The sequence below is a fragment of the Polypterus senegalus genome, chromosome 1 (assembly GCF_016835505.1).
Source record: "Polypterus senegalus isolate Bchr_013 chromosome 1, ASM1683550v1, whole genome shotgun sequence".
In the NCBI taxonomy this organism is placed as follows: Eukaryota; Metazoa; Chordata; class Cladistia; order Polypteriformes; family Polypteridae; genus Polypterus; species Polypterus senegalus.
The window spans coordinates 41,748,978-41,773,977 of NC_053154.1; the positions used below are offsets into that span (position 1 = coordinate 41,748,978).

The 25,000-nt window shown below is 44.6% G+C and overlaps 1 protein-coding gene across 1 annotated transcript in view; it reads left to right on the forward strand.

Annotated features, from left to right (window-relative positions):
* Positions 1–5,441: 5,441 nt before the first annotated feature.
* LOC120525567 (cadherin-24-like) overlaps positions 5,442–25,000 on the forward strand; it is a 109,902-nt gene continuing 90,343 nt past the window's right edge. Inside the window, exon 1 of the mRNA XM_039747970.1 lies at positions 5,442–5,553. The gene's annotated coding sequence lies outside the window, so the exon portion shown is untranslated. The remainder of the gene's footprint in view (positions 5,554–25,000) is intronic.

Below are 25,000 nucleotides of genomic sequence, written 5' to 3' on the forward strand. Positions count from 1 at the left end.
GTCTTTGATTAGCTTCCTGTACTTCTCCTCCTGCCCACTCCTGATGCAGCCCACAATAGCAGTGTCATCAGCGAACTTTTGCACGTGACAGGACTCCGAGTCATATTGGAAGTCTGATGTATATACAGTAGATTGAACAGGACCGGAGAAAGTACAGTCCCTGCGGCGCCCCTGTATTGCTGCACACAATGCCAGACCTGCAGTTCCCAAGACGCACATATTGAGGTCTGTCTGTAAGATAGTCCACAATCCATGCCACCAGGTGTGAGTCTACTCCCATCTCAGTCAGCTTGTCTCTAAGGAGCAGAGGTTGGATGGTGTTGAAAGCACTAGAGAAGTCCAAAAACATAATTCTTACAGCACCACGGCCTCTGTCCAGGTGGGAGAGGGATCGGTGAAGCATATAGATGATGGCATCCTCCGCTCCCACTTTCTCCTAGTATGCGAACTGCGGAGGGTCGAGGGCATGAAGGACCTGTGGCCTCAGGTGGTGAAGCAGCAGCCGCTCCATGGTCTTCATCAGATGTGACGTCAGAGCAAGGTGATGGTACGGTAAGCACATTGTATGAAATCAGGTAACAAAGATTGTGTTAAGGCAACAAAAGCAGAGCTGAAACCTAAAGTGTGAGAAGAGCAACAATTTAATACGACTGAAGTCGAAGAAGGAAACGTGGAATTAATATAAAGAAGAACCTGGAGATAACTTGAGCACACTTTCACTGTGGTCAACCAAATTTTGCATACAAGTATTAAGTACAAAGTACGAAAGTACAAAACGTACATTTCTATCAACTTTTGAGGTATTTCCGAAGTGGTACTTTACCTCTTATTCATGCATCTGCAGAGTCTGATTTATTCAACTTTACTTTTATAATCATTGTTCAATATATTATTAATTTGATTTGATTTGCCGTTGATGGTTCTTTAATGTATTAATATAAAAATATAATCATTGTCTTGCCCTTTACTCCTCAAATTTCCATCCCCATATCTGAATACAGTATACGAGAAAGCCTAGGGGAGACCACTTCTGATTTTTGGTGAATTTCTTTGTAACTTACTCGTGTTTTGTTCGGAGTCCTTTACCTGTAGTGATCAATTTTGTAACCTTGTCCAGTAACACTTGCTCCCAAACAGACCCCCAGACTGATAGTTACTCGATTATGTTGACCTCTTTTGTAAGTCGCATCTGCTAAGCAAATTCAAATTTGCACTCAACAACATGCAATGAAGCTCCTTCCGCAGAATATATAGATGCCTGGTGGTTCCCCTGAAGTGACATCATGGTGGCCCTGTCTCTTGGAGTTTCACCTACAGATTACACGGATAACCATAAAAAAGGACAAGATACATAAACTGGGGAGCACACCTGGGCTCTGTCATGACTCCCAGTGTTGCACCCAATGCTGCTGGGTTTGGCTTTGGCCACCGTGAGCCTGAACTGGATTAGGTGGATTTGAAAATAGAAAGGTGGTCCACTATTATATTGGTGGGCTCGATTGGTCTTTTAACACATCAAGTCTCAATACACTTTGCTTTTGTATGTTATATTATGGGAGCCAAGCAGTTAATTTTGTCATTTAAGCAAAGACCATTATGGACTGGGTCAATACAGGAGGGATGTGTGTTACGTGGAGCAGGTCATCACTTGAGGTGTTCATTTCTCAAAGACTTAAAAGGCAGACCTGTATAGACTGATTAATTATTTATGGTGACAGGTACGTTCCTAACGCAGGCTGATGGACACCAATAAACTCAGGTAATCCTTTAAGGCAGCAGGTCACTTCAGATGGGATTGGTGATTCGAGATGATGGGTCACTAATTTGGGTCACTTATTCTGTCAGACAGCAGGTCCATATGGAGAGGGTCCATTTATTTGAGCTGATAGCTCTGTAAGACTTGGCTTCATTATTTAATATGACAGCTCTCTATAGGCTGGTTAATTATTTAAGATAACAGATCTTTATAGAAAGAATTCATCATTTTATATCCCTATAGGCGAGTTTGGTTATCTTGCATTCTGACAATTTGTTTAAAAATAATAAGTATCAAAAAACTAGGTTAACTATTTAAGATGGTAGGCATAGGCAGAGTTGGTCAGGGGGGATTTGAGGATTGACTCCCCCCCTCTAACCCACCCCAAAAAGTATTTCATGACTGCTTCAACTGATTGATCATAGATGATAATTAGGATTCATGTCATTCCTTGTCCCCCATGAAGTATATTTCTGGGTATATGTCAATGGTGGGCACATACATATAGGGGTACAAAGACGCTGGAAGATTTGGCATCATGGGTGTGAATGACATTCAGGCCCAAGAAGTCAAAGAGCGTGGTGATAATGAAGGGTAAAGTGACCAAAGCATTCAAACTCCAAGTCCAGGGTGAGGTCATCCCATCAGTTAAGGAGAATCCAATCAAATGCCTGGGGGCTGTGGTATGATGGCGACTGACCACATTGTTAACGTGGAACAGCAAGAAGATGAATGGCTGTGGAAGACTGAAAGGTCAGGACTTCCTGGCACGTTTGAGTCCTGGCTCAACCAATACACACTGCTACTGAGACTGATGTGGCTAGTGATGATAGATGATGACTGTAGTGGAAGGTGAGGAGAGATGGCTAAATACGCACAGGTGACTTGGAGATCTTCCTAGCTTCACATCAGTAGGTCTCTGCATCAAATCAGGTCAGCTCTAGCCCCCCGTTCTCATCTGTGGTGATAGAGGTGGCAAAGTGCAGGGTCATGATGGTGTTCAAAGACTCTAGTGGTGACCTGGTCAGATGTGCAGGCATGACAACCAAAACTGGCCACAAGTAAGCAGTCAATGTTATGATGGCACAGGCTGAAAGTGCACTAAAGTTAGAGGACAACTCGTGCATGGGAAGACAAGGCGCTTGGAACCACCAGGTCGAAAGCAGATGCAGGCCATAGGAGTGAAATGGTCTGGGACAAAATGCAACATCTGGAAGGGGAATGCTGGACTGCAATAGCAGCTGAGCTGGCATTCCAGGGAACTTATCTCAAATGGTACCTCCTGAGGAGGAAAGTCTCATGGGCTGAACTGATAAGGATGGAGCCATTTTGGATTGTCTTTCTCTACGCTCTCCTTCCAGAAGTCTATTTAGGACTGAAGCCAGAAAGCACTTCTTTATGCAAAGAATTGTGGGACTCTGGAAAACTACTGAGATGTGTAGTTGAAGCAGAAACATTGACAACCTTTAAGAAGAATCTGGATGAGATATTGAGACAGTTTAGCTATTAGCTAAACAAACCATCTTGAATGTCAGATTTCTTATGAACTCATCACCAGCGAACCTGCAAAGGTGGGTGTTTAAGTAAGACCCACTGGGTAAGTTTTGTAGTAAGACAGCCACCCTGGCCCATGTCCTGGCTGGTTGCAACACTGCCCTGACTCAAGGGAGATTCAGATGGCAGGACAAGAAAGTGCCCACGGTTCTATCAAACCTCATGGAGCAGATGATACAGAGGCCTCTGGGAATCCATGGAACGCCAGCACCTTCTATCCAGTTCATCATGGCGGGATGGGGAGGGGGATAGACCATCATCCAAAAGAAACACAAGAAGAAACATCGTCCAGAACGCACAAGGGTAGCAGATGAGGTTGGATCTGGTAAGGACACTGCAGTTCATCCTCAATTATCCAAACAACCCTAAGGGCTGTCATTGTCGTTTGGTCAGCGCAGTTGAGGAAGATCATCCCAATCAAAGTGATTGTCCTGCTGGAGGAAACTCACAAGAGGAAGGCCATCAAGTACTAAGGCTTGATCCATGAGTGTAAGGGCAAAGAGTGGCAATCGTGGCTGCTCCCTGCCAAGGTGAGCTGTAGAAGATTCCCCTACGCAGTTGATGTGGTCAGTACTCACTGCCCTGGGAATATCAGGGAAAGAAAGAAAGAAAGAAAGAAAGAAAGAAAGAAAGAAAGAAAGAAAGAAAAAAAGAAAGAAAGAAAGAAAGATGGCTGCTCGCAGGATTGGAGGGACAGCAGAAAGAACCTTCTGCTGGTTGTATAACTAAAAGGCAGGAGTTAGGATGGAGATCAGAAGCTGACAGGCAGTGACTTGGCTGACCCGCTAACCAGAAGGTGTCACGGTTAGGGGTCAAAACACACAGGGAAGGATGGATGCTATCTGACAACATCAGCCCCGTACCAAAGACCAGAGCCACTGAAAAGTGAGGCATCTTAGTAAGTATTTAAGAAGACACCCATTGTTTCTTGTGCACAGTCTGTGTAAATTGGCATTAATATTTAATAGACTGTGCTCATTATTTAAGATGACCAGTCCTCTTAGAGTTCCTGATAGCGCTCTATATGCTGACATGCAGTTTTGTTATTTAATGTGTGACCCTGTAGGCTATGTTGCCTCTTATATATAAAATTCATGTTCTGTGGCAGATTGCCTTTGTTGAATTGAGCCTTATTTAAGATAACAGGTCCTTGATAGTTCTAATATACTGACTTCTAGATTTACTAACTTCGTTATTTAGGGTCACAGGACTTAAAGTTATGTTATTTAATGTGTGACCCTATAGGCTAGGTCGCCTCCTATATACCAAGTTCATGTTCTGTGGTGCATTGCCTGTATCAACTTGTGCCTTATTCAAGATGACAGGTCCTTCAACATTAGATTTGACGTGATAAGTTCCTCTAAAGTGGGCTCAGCATTTAATAATCATATGATGGACAGGTTGGCATCCCACCCAAGGTCAGTTCCTGCCTTGCACTCTATGATGCTGGACAGGCTCTGACTTCCCAGTGGTCCAGAACTGGCTTAAACAGGTTTGGTAATGGACAGATCGTGGATTGTTCTGACAGACTGGCCTCATTATTTGATAGACCCGGCTTAGTCGGGCCAGTCTGGGATCGCTGGGCGTTTTAGCATTAAATCCCGCGTTACAGCCGAGGGGAGTAAGGGGGGCTTCTGCAGAACGTGTTCTCTCTTTCAGCCTTGTTGTTTCCTCCAGTGTTACATAATTGACTCTAAGTTACAATGACAAGTCTAATGCGCTGCGCTCTGCTTGAATAATATATAAAGATTGTCCGTCTTTAACCACTTAGATGCAAGCCCTTCGAATTGCCCTGATTAGCGTTAATAGAGGGGCTTTTAATCTTTTGCCTTCTATTAAGTATTTACGCCACTTCATAACATAATAGCCTTTTTTTTGAGTTGCTGATTAAAATGCCGCAGAACAAAACAGATGAAGACAATGGCATTAATGAAGGCGCTCTTCCCGGGAGACGCTCCTCTTTTTGGTGTGTAGAGGCTCCGCTCACATGACGGTTCGGTCCTCCCGGCTTCAGTCAGAGAGGCTCTGCGAGCGGCCACTGACGGACGGCACCTCGGAGCAGCCGACGAGCGCGCAGAGAGTCTCGGATAGAATGGGGGAGTGGGGGGCGGAGGGTGAGAGGGGGGGGGATTTCAGACAGCGAACTCTGCTCTTCTTGTTCTTCTTCTTCTTCTCGCCCGACTCCTCTCCTGCCAGCATCGCCAGCCTTTCGGATTCAGGGAGCAGCGGTCCGGCACATCAAGGTGAGCAGCGCGGTGCGGTGCGGCTCGGCTCGGCTGCGTGCGCTAAGTTATACGCTACGCTACCCAGCCACAGTTTCTCAAAGTGTTGACTTTTGTTTGTCCTGCCGCTGTAAGCGCGTTTTCCACACGGTTATGTAATTTTGTGCCAGTGTGTGTATCCTGCCGCTCTGTAGCTGGCACCTGGTGACTCGGGGTGGGAGTCCTCGCTTCTCTTGCGGCTTTCTCTTTGACGCACTTTCTTCGCCTTTCGGATTCTTCTGCCATCTCCTGCCAACCCTGGCACCGGATTTCTCTGTCTTGTTTGGCACGTTCGCCTAGCGTGAGATGAAGAAGTTCTTCGCGCTCGGGAAGGCAGGCACCACCGCGCTCATATGACATCTGCGTCTGCTTGCTATATAGCGCCTTTCATGATAAGCCGAGTCTCAAGTCGTTCGAAGGACAGTGAGCGGGGTCAGGTGACTTGGGAGGAGGGACTTGAACCTGAATATCTGCTTGCGTACGTCAGTGTGCCGCTACGAGCTAGTTAATGTGGCTCATTTCTGTAGGAAGTGTCGTCCTTTGAAGGCGCTCTAGTGTACGATGTCAGCGTATTATTTTAAGGGGCGAATTAACTGCTTGCCTTGGGTTAAAACTTTCAGCTAATAGAGGACTGAATCGGCAGCTTTGTGGTTTACAGCCCAACGCATTGGCAATCTGCCACACGACCTGAAAACAACAACAAAGATAATATTGGGTATCAAACATGATCAAGAAGGCACCCACAATGTTTTTATGATGCCGTTTAATGCTGCACGCTGAATGTCGCCGTGTATTCATACTGTGCAGGCAGTGCCCCTCATTCCGAACCACAGGAGCCTTTCGTTCCCACGCCCCCTCTATGTGGGGTTAATGTCCGTTATTGCCGATCATCTCAAAAGTTATTGATCATCAGTCTACGTGCAAACAGAAAATGACGGTGCAGCCCTGTGTATCCCTTTAAGTGCGCGCTCGATCTTAATAAGTACAAGTATTGTCACAGGTCATTAAAGCCGATGACAGTAAGAGTGGATAATCCCCGTTGGATCCTTGATGAAATCCAGATCGCCCATGTCGGCAATCCACTGCTATGTGATTCCTGCCCTTACTTTATACGAGAGGAGCCTCCATTCTTTTTCTTTCTTTTTTTTGTTTTTTTTAAAAAGCCTTATCAGTTCTTCATTATGGAGGAAAGGCATTTAGGGTTGTTAAAAGCATCGCAATTCAGCGGCCCGTTCTGGACGGGATACCAGTCCACGACATAAAAGACCAATCTCATTGTCGGGGGGTGGAAGGACCGTGCACACCCCACCCGATCGGTGTGTCGATACAGCCCACCCGAAAGTCTTGTTGATATTATCAGTAATTTAAAGTGATCGTTAACCTCAAGAGCTTTCACTGCAGAAAACGAACCAAAGAATGGCGAATTCCCACCATAAGGGGCTTTCTCCCAAAGTCTCTGCGTTTTCTATGGGTTAGTTAAAAAAAAAAAGTGAAACTAAAACAAAAACCTTCATATAGCGCCTTTCCGTCGACCTGGTGTTTGCATCCTTTTCACAGTTCAATGACCAGCTTACATTCGCAGAGACGGACCGGTGACCTCGGAGCTTAATTTTTAAAAGGGTGAGACCTGAGGATGTGTGACATGTTTTAGTCTGAGAATTAAATCAAAGCTTGAGCGTCCTCTTTCAGACCTCACTAAATTCCGGTGTTCATCTGTTTTTCACGATGGGGGCGTCCGAGGGTCTCTGCGTGATTACAATTCTAATGAAAACCCACGGATTTACCTGAAAGGCGCACAGCCGACGGAGCGAACCAAACGTCCTCCGACAGAAGGGGGCACAAGCGGGGGGCACGAGCTCGGCTGTAGAGATAAGTCGTACCGTGGAATGCATAAAATACAACTGAACGAAGAACGAGAAAGAGACCTTGGCACTCCAGCTCAGGAATGGCTTCTCCCTCCCAGGCCATCAATGTATTTGAGCTTCATCTTTAGATCAGCCAGGCCTGCGTTAGCCGAAGTCCAACAATGAATTACTGCACAGAGAGTGCCGGTGTTCTGAGCGCATGCGTAGTATCAGTGAGTAGATCATTTCAATGGGTAGGATGTTTCGTTAGAACACCGGGCGCCATTTATGCTAATCAGCTGCCAACTACCTTGTTTCCTGTCAGTTTAAACACATCGTCGTCTTTGTGTGTACTCGTTTTGTTAATTACTAGCCATTTATAAAGTCTGTATTTGTGGCTACCTGCGTGAACTTGTCACAGCACTCTGAAAAGAGCCAACGCTGGGAAAGAGCCATGGAGACACTAGCCAGCAGTGGAGGACATTGCATAACCTCGGGAGAGTGTCCTGGGGGGCTGTGTGTTGAGATGGGCACTTCTTTGAGCACCAGAGGTCCGAGTGTTAACTAGTATTATCAGGGTCATTCTAAGGCATATGCGAACTACACATCCGGGTAGGGCCCCGACCGTGAGGGGGGCCCTGGCTCGGCCCGGCCCCCACTTATATATTTTTTGTTGTCAGGCTGTGGGCCTGGGGCCCCTGTCATGCCCCTGGCACTGCAGCCGTCTGTGCCAGTCCCTCATGTGGTATGTCACGATACCCTCCTCATCCAAAATGTTATTGTTCTGAGTCAAATTCGGAGGGGAAGGGTAGGAGCAGGGGGCAGCAGGCAGGGAACCGGGGGCAAGGCCGTGGGACTGGGAATGTATAAATAGTGATCGTTCAGTCTGGAATGGTCATCTCTTAGTCTTATTCACAATGGTAATTTATTATCCAAATTGCAATCTTCACCTAAATCCCGAATAATATTGTCACGTCATCTTTGCCAAATGCACGTTAATTTTAGAGATTCGTTTCAGATTCATTCAGAGAGATCCCAATAAAATCATGAAATATCTGGATATCCCGGCCTTTACCAGATCCAGAACAAAATCAATATTTTACAACTCTGCATACACACAAGCGTACATGTAGGCCTACTGGTCATTTTATTAGAACACCTTCCTGAGCTCCACATTTCTGAACAGCATCGGGCCCCCAAACTGTTAAGAACGGTCCTGATATTATGATCAAGCTGCGTCACCATGTACACTTCACAGCCCTCACTCTTTTTCTTCTTGTTCTCTGGCCCACGCTATATGGCTGCACCCATGGAATCCAACAGGCCAGCCCTATGGGGGCAAGTGGGGGCCCAAACAGGGGCTATCCACAAGGGATGCTGGAACCCATTGTATGGGGCACGAGCTCAGTCTCCCAGTGTCCATCATTTGTTCTGTTTTCTTGACCAGCAAAGAGACTGCTAACCATCCTGGTCAGGATGCTCCTCCATCCAGGTCACTTCTCCACTATGGTGCTCTCCTCACTGTGGTAGGGGATTTCCATCAGTTACTGTTGGGATGCCACCAGCTTGCCCCTCCATCTCTGCCTCCTGGCCAGGATAGGGAATGCCACCCCATTTCTGATCATCCATTATGCTGGTAAGGGAACAGCGTCCATCTATAACAATATATAATATGTAGATATATATAGTGTGAGTCAAAATTATGTTAACACTAATGGCACTGCTGTGTATATACTTTTATACAATATTTGTGAACAATTTATGTGCCACATATGGTACAATGTGTTGAACATGATGGTGAACAGGTTGAGACGTTCCTGGAGATCGGTTCACCGACAAAACCGCGACAGACAAATGAGCGCCGACAAAGCCGCTAACTGGTTTTCGACAAAATCACGAGAGAGGCCAAGAGAGTGGGACGCCCTTACTGTAATTCTTCCTACATGTGCAGGGCGTGATCTTAAGGACTATCTGCGTGCCGTGCTGATGGCATGCCGCGTCTCATAATATTGACTTCTAAAATAAACATTTATTAAATATGCTTGAAACTAGTAATTCATATTTAATGAAACTTTCGCAGTTTTGTCTGCGATTTTGTTGGCGCGATTTTGACGGCGCATTTTAATCGGCGCTATTTTGTCGGCGCTCATATGTCTATCGCGCAAATGTCGGGTCACACTGGAAATCATTTTGCACATATAAGGTATGTTTTGTGAATAAATTGTTTCCAACATTTAAATGTTAACATAATTTTGACTCACCCTGCATACTGTATATTCCCGCGTCAATCATTAAAATGTGCAGAATTAAGGTGAATCGGAGCGGTGAGTTTTGCTGGCCTGAGAGGTCTGTTCTCCTCTTCTCCTCCACACTGTCCTGGTAATCCCCTTCTGGTCACTTGCCTCGCACAAACAAACAAGCAGAAGAACAATCGGCACATTGCAGCTCAACAAACTGAACTTTTTCCAGCACTTTGTCCAGACGCCTGAGTAATGTCTGTCAGCTTGAGCTTCTCCATGCATGTGTGCCTCCCGTCTAGCAGATGTCACTGCCGTATGGCAGGCATAAAAGGTGATCTGGGACTGACGATGACGGCACGCGTGTCTTTGTGCCCTCTCATGCTTTGCCAATGGTTGTTTGGAAAATGACTTTTTGTCTCCATATTAAATGGATTCATTCTGCATGTTTTTTACTGATCTGACACAAGTCTGTATTCTAGAGAGTTTGCTCTCATCCCAACAGCACTGGTGCAAGGCTGGAGCCGACTGTGGGTGAAGCGCCTGTGTGCTGTAGTGGACATTCACAGGTACCCTACGGAAAGGCAGGTTAGGTTTAAGAATAACATGCAGGTCTTTAGGATGTGTGAGTGAGACGCATGGGAGACCCCTAAGACTGAGATTTGAGAGCGAAGCCCACACAGACACAGGAAGACAGGACACCCTACACATGGGCAGTGCCCCTCCTGGAATTGGAACTGGGGTCCCGGGAGCTGTGAGGCAGCAGTGCCACCACAAACAGCCCCTCTTATTTCATGTACTGTCTGCTAGTTAGGCTACAGCTGCACTACTATATTGTCTCCATTTTTGCCTTTCATCCACACTACCCATGGAAAATGGAGACTTTTGAAAATGCTGTCCAGAGATGTATACTTGTATAAACACTAGCAATGTGGACAGATAAAAATGTAAACTCCTGAACATGCAGACCATAATCGTGCTCTGATTTGTTTGTGTTGATTACGTAGTCCTTTCCTGACTGGATTGTTCTTATTACAACATCTCATTCACTGAAATGTCACCCTTCATGGAAGAAAAACATATTCCAACACTGAGGACATAGAAGACTTGCTTACCATGGCTCTTATTCTGTTTCTTACCTGTATGCCTCTAAATTGTGTTTTGTACAGTGTGAATGCTGCATACATGCATAAAAGTCAAATAATTTACCAGTCGCTACAGTTTTGAGTTAAATCCTGTGATTCCTGTGTCTACCATCTCTTCAAGGATTTTTCTGCTGATGTACGAACGCCCAGTGTAGGCAAATGTCTACATCACAAGCCTTTGTGGTCATTTCAGTATGGACGGAGATACTTTCACAAAAGATGTGGAGACGCTAGTGCGGATGGTCATCATTTTCGTTTACAGTCACTTTTTTAAAGTGAAACAGAGTGCTGTGGATGTAGCCTTGGTGTCCCCAGTAGGCTCTCTTCACGGTTTGGTCACTCAGCATAATGCTAATTCATTTCTTTTAGTTCGCTCATCTTATCTCCATCAATGAGATGCCAAACCCTTTGATGGCTCACTAGTCTTCTGATTTCCTTAAAGGATGGGTCCGGTATTTTTGAAGTCTTCTTTTGGCCTAGTTGACTCGTTACACCATATATATGTGCATGGCATACCAAAAACAGCAAAAAACAATTTTTATATTACCAAAAAACAGAGGAGCATAAAGAAAAACTGTTGGGTGCCCCTGAAAGACTGGCTGCAGTTGGTCGCTACCTGACATGATCGGCTTCAGCGTGAACTCCTCGCCTTCCTCATTAACTCCATGTTGACTGCATTCCTCCCGTCGCTGGCCTTTTAAACTTCACTACAGGTTTAGCTCCACAAACCTCCCGGGCTGATTCTCTCTGCAGTTTCTATCAGATCACAGCCCCGTGAACCCTGCTGTCACTTTATCCCCCATTTTTTTTTTCTCGCATATGAAGGTAAGGGAAAGTATTGTAATCGTTCAAAAATTCAATATCAAGATTTTGATGAATCTTGACGTTTTAGTCCAAAAATACCATTTTTGAAATTATGCCTGTGTGTGTAAACACAATCACTTGAGTAGGCTTTCACTTACGTAGGTCATTTAAATTTTGCATACAAGTATTAGGAACAAAACGCATATTTCTATCAACTTTTGGGTTATTTCCACTAATCGGAAATGGTACTTTACCATTTACCTTTATCTTACTTTTCCTTTTATTCAGCTGCTTAGTCCGATATATTCAACTTTACTTTTATAATAATTGTTCAATCTATTATTAACTAGCAAAATACCAGCGGCGAAGTACTGCCTTAAAATTTTTATTAAGAAGAAAATTAAACCTTTTTAAACTGAGGGAAAATATACCAATAATTATTTGTTAAGGATCTCTTTGTATACCACATTGTGAGTTCAGCCCTCCGGTTGTAATATGACCAAGCTGTGCGCTGAGCTTACTCTTCAGCATGCAAGTACAGTTGGCCATGTGAACAGTAATCTTGTTTCAAATCCCACAGCTTGGATTGCTGCTGTCATAATCGGTTTGAGTTTCATGGTTTGTTTCAATTACGACAGTATTTGTAGGACTTGTGTTGAAGTGACATTCGGCATCTGTCAAGCGTTGTAAGCACACAACCGGCTTCATCGATAACTTCACATCCAGCTTTTGAGAGTTTAAACATTCATAAACATCAAAGTATCCACTACTGAAATCATCACCTGTGAATCTAAGATGTTTAAGAGGCATTGGCGGTTGTCCAAAGGTGTAAAATATTTGGCCATTTCGGTACACTTGAAAGTAACAACTGAACAATTCAGCGGCATCCATCAAATCACATGAAGAACCATAGGTGATGGGCTTAAGCATTTCACTCTTCTAGTGCTCCTGTGTAGTATAATTATCTCCTGTACCATCATCAGTCCACACCTTGAACCTGGCCCAGTCATTCAATACATAAGACACAATGTTCCTCCGGATATCAAGAGTGAGCCTGATATGGCCGTGCAATATGTAACAAAGGCAATGGAAAAGATAGGTGCCATCTCCGGGCATGGAAACAACTCGGTAAGTGACAGTTCTTTGATCGATGGTGATTACCTCGATAGACATGTTAATGGAGGTATGGTTGGAATGATAAAGGAAATGGGTACCTGAACAATGTAAAGTAAGTCTAAAATATCTACACAATAACTATAATCGTAATAAATGAACAATAAAACAGCGGAGAAGCCGTGGATTAAATAAAATGGCTGTAGTTATCAGCAGGGAGATGTGAATCCCGTGGCGAAGCAAGGAAGGGAATGTAGAGACCGGAGCGACGGACAGCCTTATATAGGCAGGCAGCCAACAACGTGGGAGATGTTGGGATGGGGGACCCAACACCGCCTCACACGGTGACCGAGCTGCAGCCTATGGATGTATATATGTACGTAAGTAGGATTCAGTTAGCGTTGGGAACCCGCATACCAAATTTCTTGAAGATGGGCCCATAAGTAACAAAAACCGTTGAAAAGTTCAATATGGCGGCCGACAGTGGCATCATACCACCGAAATAAGTACCAAATTTCAGCCTTCTACCTACACGGGAAGTTGGAGAATTATTGACGTTGGAAAGTTCAATATGGCGGCTGACAGTGGCGTCATACCACAGAAATAAGTACGTACATTGGTTTCGGTTAGCGCAGGGAAGCCGCCTACCAAATTTCGTGAAGATGGGGCCATGAATAAGAAAGTTCAACATGGCGGACGTTGTTGACCGTTATGACCGTTATGCGTAGAATTTCAAAATGGAACCTGCTTAACTTTTGTAAGTAAGCTGTAAGGAATGAGCCTGCCAAATTTCAGCCTTCTACCTACACGGGAAGTTGGAGAATTAGTGACGTTGGAAACTTCAATATGGCAGCCGACAGTGACCTCATACCACCAAAATAAGTACGTACATTGGTTTTGGTTAGCGCAGGGAAGCCATCTACCAGATTTTGTGAAGATGGGGTCAGCCTTCTACCTACACGGGAAGTTGGAAAATTAGTAATGTTGGAAAGTTCAATATGGCGGCCGACAGTGGCGTCATACCATCGAAATAAGTAAGTACATCGGTTTCGGTTAGCGCAGGGAAGCCACCTACCAAATTGCATGAAGATGGGGCCATAAATAAGAAAGTTCAATATGGAGGATGTTGTCGACCGTTATGACCGTTACGTGTAGAATTTCAAAATAAAACCTGCTTAACTTTTGTAAGTAACCTGTAAGGAATAAGCTTGCTAAATTTCAGCCTTCTACCTACATGGGAAGTTGGAGAATTAGTGATGAGTGAGTGAGTGAATCTATTAGTATAGATTTGATTTGATTTGTTGTTGATTGTTCTTTACTGTACATAATATAAAAATATAATCGTTGTCTTGCGATTTACTCCTCAAATATCCATCCCCGTATCTGTGTATATGAGAAAGTCGAGGGGAGACCAGTCCCGATATTTTTAAAGGGAACTGGTCTTGTGTTGTCAGTCAGTCAGTCTGTCTCCAACCCGCTATATCCTAACACAGGGGACTGCTGGAGCCAATCCCAGCCCACGCACACACACCCCAAGGACATTTTAGAATCGGCAAAGCACCTAACCTGCATGTCTTTGGACTGTGGGAGGAAACCCACGCAGACACGGGGAGAACATGCAAACTCCACGCAGGGAGGACCCAGGAAGCAAACCCAGGTCTCCTAACTGCGAGGCAGCAGCACTACCCACTGTGCCACCATTCTTGTATTGTGTTTCATTTAATTTTTATTTTATTTTCTCTGAATGTCATCATTCTGTGTGTTGTCTTTCATGGTCCACCTTCTGGTTTGTGGCAACATCACAAGTGCCAACAATGAGTCACATTATCACGACACTGCAAAGCAAAGTAAAAACCTTGCAAAACACTCAGCACCTCAGAAAATATGGAATTACAAAGTATTTGTTTTTGACTAAAGTAGCGGTTTATGCCCTGGTTTTAACGTAACGCGAGATTCCAGTGTTTTGATCGCTGCCTGCTTTTCCTTTTGAATTTCATTCTCTTTCACTCTATTAAACTGTTCTGCTTCTTGTTTTTTGTGTATATTTGAGCTTTTTGTTTTATAGTGATTGCTTATTTATTATCTTTATGAAGCTGACTTCTTCTGTAACCACATTAGTTATAACGACATTGTCCATCATGAATGCCGCGTGCCCCCCCATGAAATCCCAGCATTGGCTTATCCAACTTCATTTGCATTAGTTAGGGACAAATCCCACCGATTTGGTGCAAGGCTTCAGGATTTCGACTTGACGGTTAGATAATTTAGTTTTGGCGATCAGTTCCTTCTCCGCTTTCTGCCTCTGCTCCTCTCTCGACTCCATTTCTGCAGCATTAAGTAGTAATTTCTGTCCCTTCCTTGTCATCCTCTCTCTTCCCGTTTCCCATGAGGCTGATGTCACATTACGAGACTTTTAGTCATTAGGCCTGTCAGACTTGTTGACTGCAGTGGCTGATCTTGTCACTGGACCATGTCAGTTGAAGTGACTGAAAATCGCTGCCCGTGTCACATGTACTGACTCCCAGCACAGTCCCCTTTTTGTGACGGCTTGATGGAGCTGGCCCAGTATGAAGGGTTAACATGTATAATGAGCTCTCAGCCCTTTGTTTCTTTTTTTTCCATTTCATTGCGGTACATAAAACACAAAGCATGAGACAGATGATCTTCTGTTCTGTTTAGGAGGTCCAAAGCCCCCATGCCCCTTATTCCTCATTGACACATTCTGAGCACTGAAGGTCTGGATGAGCATTCATTGGCTTCCAGCTCTCATGAACACAGAGCCCACCCGTCTGACTAAAGGCGAAATCAAACCTGTCACAGATGAGTTGGCCTCTGTCATTGGGTGTGTCACATTTGGTGATGGGCCTTCATGGGAGGATGACACTGAATACCCCTGACTCACTAAGATTATATAAATGAAGGCTATGTGTGAAAGTCGTCAAATATGACATGAACTTTATGGACACCTCCCCAGGAGAAGGTCCACGTGAACAGGCCTAAATCCATTCTTAGGAGACGTTTGCCCTTTGCAGTTCCCTCATGAAAACATATGATTACAAATTTTTCTTGGCCACCACTACAAAGTACATGGGATAAGTAAAATATATACAAAATGTACGTTTTGGTGAAATATTCCTTTAATCATACAGTTAGTGTAGGAATAAGATGGACATGAAAGAACGTCCAGAAGAAAACTGGTGGACAGAGTCACAGCTGAGTAAAAAAATGCAAATCTAAGATGAATGAAAAAGAATTCAACCAGGAAGTGAAACACAAGACTACGGACATGCAGAGAGGTTCATGGAGTGGAGTTTGCTGTTTACTTTTTCTGTTCCGTGTCGGACATTTTGGCACATTTTACCCTTTTATATAGCGACATTCTGGATTGAAAACCCCTCCAGGGCATTTTACAGCGAGAGCAGTGTGTTACAATTCCTTACACGGTTCAGTTTTAGACTTGGACCACAGGCGGGTTAAGTGACTCATTCAGGTAAGTAAGTAGGCAAGTAAAATTTATTTATAAAGCACCCTTCATAGACATGACATCACAAAGCTCTGTACAACAAGGAAAAAACACATAAAAATGCCATCCAAATATAAAAAACAAGAAACGTAAAGAGAGGAATAAGAACAAACTGGAAATAAACAAACAGTCCAAGCAGCGACTACTCAACTGAGGGATGACTAAGAGGCCCTGTGCCCAGACCTAAGTGCCCGTATGGCGGTGCAGGAGGCCAGTGACATGCTTGTCCACAGAGAGCTCTATAGGTAAGCACCAAAATTTTAAAAGAAATTCTTTAATAAATGGGAAGCCAGTGCAATGCATACAAAATGGGTGTGATATGCGCCCTCTGGCGAGATCGAGTTAAAAGCCTAGCAGCCGCATTTTGGACTAACTGTAACTGAGAAAGGGAGGATTCCTTCAGGTGAGTATGCAGGGCATTGCAGTAGTCAAGACAAGAGGATGTAAAAGCAGGTATAAGCTGAATCCAGCAGGGGGTGCTAGCTCCCTTATTGGAATAAGTTCTTTTGTGATTGCAGCAGGTTACATAAACCAAAACTATACAGATATGATATTAAAAGGTGAGATACAGCGGTAAGGAATCACATAGGAGAAATAACTTAACTTTCTTTAATGACGGTTTACGCAGCATAACAGACGAGGAAGCCATGACCTTTCAGGTAGTGGGGGCCCAATGTGTAGAATCTGCCATTTTTGACGCTGTGCTGGAAGGATTTTCCGGATTGGATGACGTTATCTCCCATCTGTCTGTCGGCTTCAAAGGTGTGCCAGGCAGAGTTCCAAAGCTTTATACTCTTTCTCCATGTGCAGGCCCCCCACTTAGGTAAATCATGCCATTCCAAACAAAGCAAAGACGATCCAATGTCATGCTGACTCTAACACACCGAAATAGTACAATGCCCATTTTGCAATTGTCCTTCACTTATCTTGTCTTAAAAGGCTTGCCTAGCAGTTCTAAATTCTGGGCCCCAGTAGTAAATCTGGCTTTGTGTTAGCTGTACATGTGAGAAGAGAAGAAAAGCAGATTTAAAATACAGTATTTGCACAGAGCACAGTGACATATTAAACTTATATTCTGATTACACAAGCATCTCCAATTCTGGTCTTGAAACTACAGAGCTCAATTTAAAGAGGTTTAGTAAATGAAAGAAACAAGAGTGGCTAAGAGACCTTACATGTAAATCTAGGCTTAACGCCTGAATGTAAATGCCCCCCAGATTGTGTAAGTTCGATTTGGCGATTGGAGAGACAGACGCCATCTTGAGACAAATCTCAGAGTGAAGGTCAGGGGGAGCACCAATTAGAACCTCAGTCTTTCCTGAGTTCAACTGCAAGTAGTTATTACAGAAAAGCCAGTTATTAATCTGTGACAAGCAGTCAACCAAAATGGCCAATGTTTCAATTTGATTGGGATTAAATGAGATAGGAAAGCTGTATGCGAATCTGACACACAGACCGGAATGACGGCTTTCGCGTTCAAAGTGTGTTGTCTTTCTTACATAAATACAAATGAAGACATGGCGACCGGCTATTTTTACTAGCCTGTCTGTCTGTGCCCTTCGACCCTGCAATGGACTTGGCCGCTTCAGTAATGAATGGATGGCTGGCTGGCTGTCTTTCCGTGACTCGTCCATCTTTGAGTTTACCCCTGCCGACAACCTGCACCTTTTACTATTCGTGTTGCTTCTTCAGTGCTGCTCTCCCAGTCGAATGTCCTCTTTTATTTCTTTCCATCAGACTTTCCTTAGAGGGAAGATGCAATCAAATAAAGCAGATTACCACAGATTATTTCAAACCTTCTCAAATATCTCTACAGAGGGGGGGATGATTAAAAGGATTAAGGAAAAGAGGGATTGACATGGTGAGGTTATTAGGGAAAACGAGTGAAGCCGGATATCTCCTGTTAAAATGCACCTAAAGAATTAGTTCAATTGGACAATAAAAATTTCAAACAGTGGGCATCACTGATCATCCTGTGACGTGGCGTTATCATGCACCGTGTCCATTTTAGCACAGGGGCTTATCTGTCTCTTCTCGCCCTCAGACATCTCCACTCCCGCCAGCTAGACGTCGCTCCTCACCTGACTCCTTTCGCACTCCCCTCTCAGTGTTTGAGGATCATTTGTTCCTCGTCATTTCCAGACTACCACAGACTCTTTTTTATAGGATACCCTCATAGTTCCCCCCCGATGCTCCTGTTTTCTCTAGTTTGCTAAATCTGACACTGAGCAGTGCACAAAAAGGACAGCAGCACTCTTAAGTAGGAGAAACAGATTGTACCCTTTGCTGGGGATTCAGTGACCAGCTTGATTCGGGCACAAACAGAGATATGGACTCACACTCGCGCTCCTGGTTTGAGTTAAAGACAGCCCCTCATTTAGAGACAATACTCAGCTACTCTACATGACAGGAGCCACAATTAGTGCAGATTACGCAGTTCAATTAAACGAGTCGATATCTGATTCGGAATATTCGGCCTTATTATACCCGTCATTCCCTCCAGTGGACCACGCGGTATCAACTCAAATCTTTGCAGGTCAGCCTGGGTGAAGGAACACCATCTCCAGCTCAACCTGGCAAGGATGGACCTTCTTGTTATCCCAGCTCGTCCATCTATGTAGCAACCCCTCTCTGTTCAGCTTGGTTTATCATCACTAACATGTTGGGGTGGTGATCGATGACTAGCTCTCCTTCCAGGACCATGTTGCTATGGTCTCTCCTTCTTGCAGATTCACTCTGTACAATATCTTCAAGATCAAACCATATATGACAGAATATGCAGCACACCTCCTGGTCCAGGCTCTGCTCTTGTCGCAGCTGAACTACTGCAACTCTCTGCTGGCAGCAGCACCAGCCTGTGCCGCCAAGCCACTGCAGATGATTCAAAATGCAGCGGCTGTGGTATAGCGGGTCTGCGTCTTAAGAATCAGGAGCCTGTTTAAATAAATAATTAATTGAATCTCCAGATCGATCTCCGTGGGTGTGTGCGCTCGCACAGCTGTGGGAGGTTGGTGAGGTCATTGTGGCGAGATGCACCTGCACTTGAGGGTACGGTCTGTCTCGATTTCCTCATTGGCTTCATGCAGTGCATGATTGATACTCTGAGCCCACAGAATCATATAAGGATAAGCCAGCATGAGAAAAGGAGGAGGAGAAAACAGAAGGAAGGAAAAAATGAAAGGAGAAGCAAAACAAAATGAAAGGAAAAATGACAGAGATTAATGAAAAGGAGAGAGAAAGAGGGCAGAAGTGTGAGGGAGCCATCGTGATGGGAAGGAAGAAGACGCACAGGAATGGAGCCCCAGGGACAGGAGCATGCGGCCAGCGTTCAAGAGCTCTGAGGGTTGCTCTTGCTGAGCCGCCGGGGAGTAGGAGCAAACACAACAACACCTGAAGGCTCTCCCTGTCAGTCCAGGGAGGCAGCAGGAATCAAAGGGGTGGAGGCTCGGTGATACCCCGTGGATCGCCATAGGATGGGCAGCGGGGACCCGTGCAGGGCTGACAGGTGTCTGCGCCTGTTGGTTGACATCTCTCCATGCTGTGAAAAGGATAAGCTGGAGAGATGTCTGCTTTAAAGGGAAGCACTGGAGTCTGTGATTTTCAAGGGAAGACTCCCTCCAGCATGATTTGATTTGAGTGCACTTCGATTTGGACTGTTTTTTAATAAAACCACTTGGCACCTTTATGCACCTACCCCTTGCTTTGCGTGTGAGTGTCCTTTCCCACTGGCTCATCCTCGAGTAAGTTTTCAGTGGTGGTGGGTTCAAGTGGCTCACCGGAATGACCCCGTAGTGTGGGGCCAATCTGCATGATTACAGTTGCACATCTGGTGTACAACCATCCAAGGCGGGCACATGGCCCTCCCCTCTCTTCAGATCACTATACTGTCTTCCTGTAAAACCTTCCTTAAAACCTTGATGCTTACCTACAGAGTAGTCTATGGGTCTGCACTTATATATATGGAGACAATTGTGAGGTTCTGTGCTCCTTCTCAACCACTCAGATCTGCTGATGAATGGCATCTGGTGATGCCACCTCTGGATGATATCAAATCTCAGTTCAGACTTATATGTGTAGCTCTTGGCTGGTAGAACAAGCTTCCCCCCTCCATTCGAAACTCTGACACCCTCAATGTTTTTTCAAATGGAGATGGGCAGCCCTCCATTTGCTGGAATGAGCCTGGGGCTAAAAGTGCTTCAGGACAACACCTCCATGAGGGGATAGAGAGGACTTTTCATAATGGCATCCAATTTTGCTATCATCTTCTTTCCCACAACAGCTTCAACTGAGTCCAGGGCTTGTCCTGTGACGAAGCAGGCTTTCTTCATAAGTTTGTTTAGGCATTGTGCTTCTTTTGTGCTCAGGTTGCGTCCCCAGGAGACTGCAGAGTAAAACAACACAGCTGCTTGCTTCACACATCAAAAGACTTGAGTCTCCTTAGCAAGTCCAGTCTACCCTGGCCCTTCTCATACAGTGCCACTGTGTTGTCAGAGCAGTCCAGTTTATTGTTTACCAGCTGTCCCAGACGGCTCCGCCCACGTAGTAGTGAAACAGGACAAACTTTTTAAAAAAAATGTAATTCTGAATGTAGGTACGATCCAATGTCAGACGCTGGCACTATATCTGATCGTGTTCAGCTTTGACAGGAGAGCATCCCCCATGTGGGGAGAAGAACACGTGGCCATGATATCTCTGCCAATCAGTATCTACCCTCTAACGCACATGGAGCTCTGATCTCTCTCTCAAAAACGTCAAACGTTACTCCTTAACTATCTGTACGTGATAATGTCTGCTGAACAAACAGGTATCGCTAGCTAAGCGGAGGCAAGGTGCACTCCAACACGTGGCGAGAGGTAGAGCGACTCGAACAGAGGCTGGCACGTGAGTGAGGGTGGCCCCGCCCAGCTCCCAACTCCTGAGGTCCCGCCTCCACCTCAGTCCGCAGCCACTCTCTCGGATTTGCGCAAATAAATTGGTACTGCAAGCAAACTATGATACTTAATGCGATGAGAGAAGTTGCTAAATCAACCGGAATGTTTAAGCAAATTATAGAAAAAAACCTAAATCTGCTAATTACTGTAGTTCTCTCGTAAAAGTGGACAGACAGACAGATGTAGGATTTTATATATATATATATACCCCCAGGTACTGCCCTGCACCACTTCCATGTCCTCTCTCTGAATAGTGGCTGGCCTCAGAGGCTTTTTGGCACGTTGGAAATTCACCACCAGTTCTTTTTGTCTTGCTGATGTTGAGTTGCAGGTTGTTGTCCCTGCACCACCAGTCGAAGTCTTGCATGTCTTTCTGTACTCTGACTCGTCTCCATTGAGTATGAGTGTCATGCAAATTGAATAAAAAATGATGTGCTCGGCCTCAGACCCTGGTACTCATAAATGAGAGCTTCCCTGTGAACTGCTGTCAAGGAGATGATGTCACATCATCACTATTAATGTGTACGCTCACATTTCCCAGCAAGCATCATTTCTTGAGGCAGAAGAGTGAGTAATTTTAGCAGAAGCCTTATGGACTTGAGTCGCCATGCCACCAACACCACCAGGATCTGAAAAACAAGGCTGGCAGCCCAGCTCCAGGTATACTTTAATTAAAAGCAAGTGTTAAATTATAAACTGATTACCTAAACTTAATTGACATTATTGAAATTGAGGAAATTACCATAAAACTAATCGTCATTTTTGTTGTTTGCTCTATATCAGTCTTCATGTATTGAACCTGAACCTACTGAGCTGCAATATTTGGCATTCAATTCCTGAAATGTGATGGAAACAAAACAGGAATCCAGCTCAGTCAGGCTGTGTCTGGTCCCTGCCACTAGTGGTGAAGTGGCATCAGGTTAAAGGAGAAACTGTGCTGAATATCTTCTGAATATTTGTGGATTATATTAGACATTTGCCTGATGTGTGATCTCCACATCAGAGGTCATATTTGTGCCATCTTACTATTAAAGCACACACCGTAGGCTAATTTCAAAGAACACTTCCCAGTATTAGACTTCAGATGCATGTTGGGTGATTAACATTGTGACAAAGCAAGGCAGACAGAGGGAGCGCCCCCTGCAGGTACCCCACATCGCTATCTTTATTCACTTCAAAAAGGTTAATAACTTCCACTTTCTTTATAAAAAACATCATAGCAATGAGATCAATCTTGTGGATATCACGTATTACATTAACAGAAAATGTTTTTGTCTTTACAAACGGATCCTGATAAACAAAACTTCAATAAACGCCACAGAATATATACAGTGCCTTCAGAAAGGACTCAGACCTCTTCACTTATTTTTCACATTTTGTTATATTGCAGCCTTGCATTAAAATTTTTTTAGTTCATTTTTCCCCACATCAAGCAACACTCAATAACATAAAATGACAAAGAGAGAACCGGATTTTAGGAATTTACGCAAAAATATCACACTGACCCAAGAATTCAGACCCTTTGCTATGACACTTGACGTCTGTCTCAGTTGCATCCCATTCTGCTAATCGCTGCTGAGATGTTTCTACCGCTTGTTTGGAGTCCGCCTGCCGAGCTTAAAGACAGGCTTGTGTGAAGCAAGGCTACAAAAATATACAAGGACGCCCTATTGGAGTTTACAAAAAGGCACCTAAAAGACTCTCAGACGATGAGAAATAAGATTCTCTGGTCTGGTAAAACCAAGTTTAGCATCATGTCTGCAAGAAACCAGGAATCGCCTCTCCTCTGTGGAGTTTGGAGTATGGCGGTGGCAGCATCATGTTGTGGGGTTGAGACTGGCAGACTATGCAGAGCTGAAGGAAAGCCTAATGGAGCAAAGTCGAGAGATATCCTTAATGACAACCTCCTTCAGAGTGACCTGGGCATCAGATTGGGTTGAAGGTTCACCTTCCAGTAGGACAATGAGCAGGAGTGGCTTGGGGTTGACTCTTTGAGTTGCTCAGCCGGAGTCCGGACTTGAACCCAATCAAACATCTCTGCAGAGACCTGAAAATAGCTGTCCACTGATGGCCGCCATCCAACCTGGCAGAACCTGAGAAGATCTGCAGAAAATCCTGAAATTCAGGTGTGCAAAGCTTGTCACATCAGACCCAAGAACACTCCAGACTAGAGTGACTGCCACAGGGGCTTCAACTAAGTACAGTGGAACCTCGGTTCACAAACGTCTCGGTACACGTGCAACTCGGTTTACGACCAAAAAGTTCGCCAAACTTTTGCCTCGGTTCACGACCACACCCTCGTTATACGAACAAGCCAGTTTCCCTTTCGGTTTGTGCGCGCCGATGATTTCCACACGTGTTGCATTGTTCTCGGTCAGACGTGCGTGCTTGCACGTGTGTGCTTTCACTGTGAACTCTTTGTGCTCTATTTCATTTCCCTTCTGGTTCGTACGCGCCGATTACTGTATTTACGGACGTGTTAAGCCGCTCCCTGTTCATTGTTCTAAGTCAGAAGTGCGTGCTTTACCTGTGCTCTCTTTGTGCTCTACAGTATTTTGTGTGCTTTTGCAGTTAACTATGGCTTCAAAGCAAGTGAAGAGTGGTGAGAAGAAAGTTTTGAAGAAAATTGAAATCGAAGTAAAGAAAGAAATTATTGAAAAGTATGAGCGTGGCGTTCGTGTTACTGATCTTGCTGCCGAGTACAAGAAGTCAAAATCTACGCTTTCGACTATTCTAAAGGAGAAAGAATCTATTAAAGCAGCTGATGTTGCAAAAGGAGTTACAGCGTTAACCAGGCAGAGGCCTCAAGTGCTAGAAGAGGTGGAAAAACTGTTGCTAGTGTGGTTGAACAAGAAGCACCTTGCAGGGGATAGCGTAAGCGAGGCGATGTTATGCGAGAAAGCCAGGAAGATTCATGGCGATTTGCTGCAAAACTACGAGTGGCGAAAGTGAGGAATTTAAAGCCAGTAAAAGTTTCGCAAGAGAAGTGGCATTCATAGTGTGGTAAGGCATGGAGAGGCCGCTAAAGCTGCGAAAGAATTCATGAAAAATTTCACAAAATTAGTGGAGGACGAAGGCTACATCCCGCAACAAGTCTTCAACTGCGGCGAGACCGGATTGTTCTGGAAGAGGGATGCCGAAGAAGACCTACATTACCGAGGAAGAGAAGGCTATGCCCGGCTATAAACCAATGAAGGACAGGTTAACCGTTTTGCTGTGTGCTAACGATAGTGGCGACGTAAAAATCAAGCCGCTACTCGTTTACCAATTTGAGAACCCTTATGCTTTCAAGCAGCACAGTGTAAACAAAGCCAGACTGCCTGTGATGTGGAGGACAAACACGAAGGGCTGGGTCACAAGGACCTTGTTTTTGGAATGGCTGCATGAGGCTTTCGCTCCCGCTGTGAAGCAATATCTCGAAGAGAATAACCTACCTGAAAAATGCCTTCTTCTAATGGACAGTGCACCGGCACACCCTCCAAGTCTGATCCACCAGCTAAACAGCTAAAAAAACCAGAAACCAAAGAAATCACAACAGAGAAAACACCTGAAGGAAAACATCCCTCCATCGCGGAGCGGGTCTCTCCCTCAAAACTGTAACCTCCTCTCCACCCAGTTCCTCCTCACTTCATGCCAGAACCCGACTCATGCAAGGTTAGTTTTCTTGGTGGTTTATTGTTAGTTTTTGTATTACAGATTTTTCAAATGTTAATTTTTCAGTTCGTACCGTGAATTGTTGCAATGTTACTTTTCTCTTTTTTTCAAATGTTCATTTTTTTCCCCTGTGCTTAAAACTCATTTAAAAAAAAAGTATTTACTGTACAGTACAGCG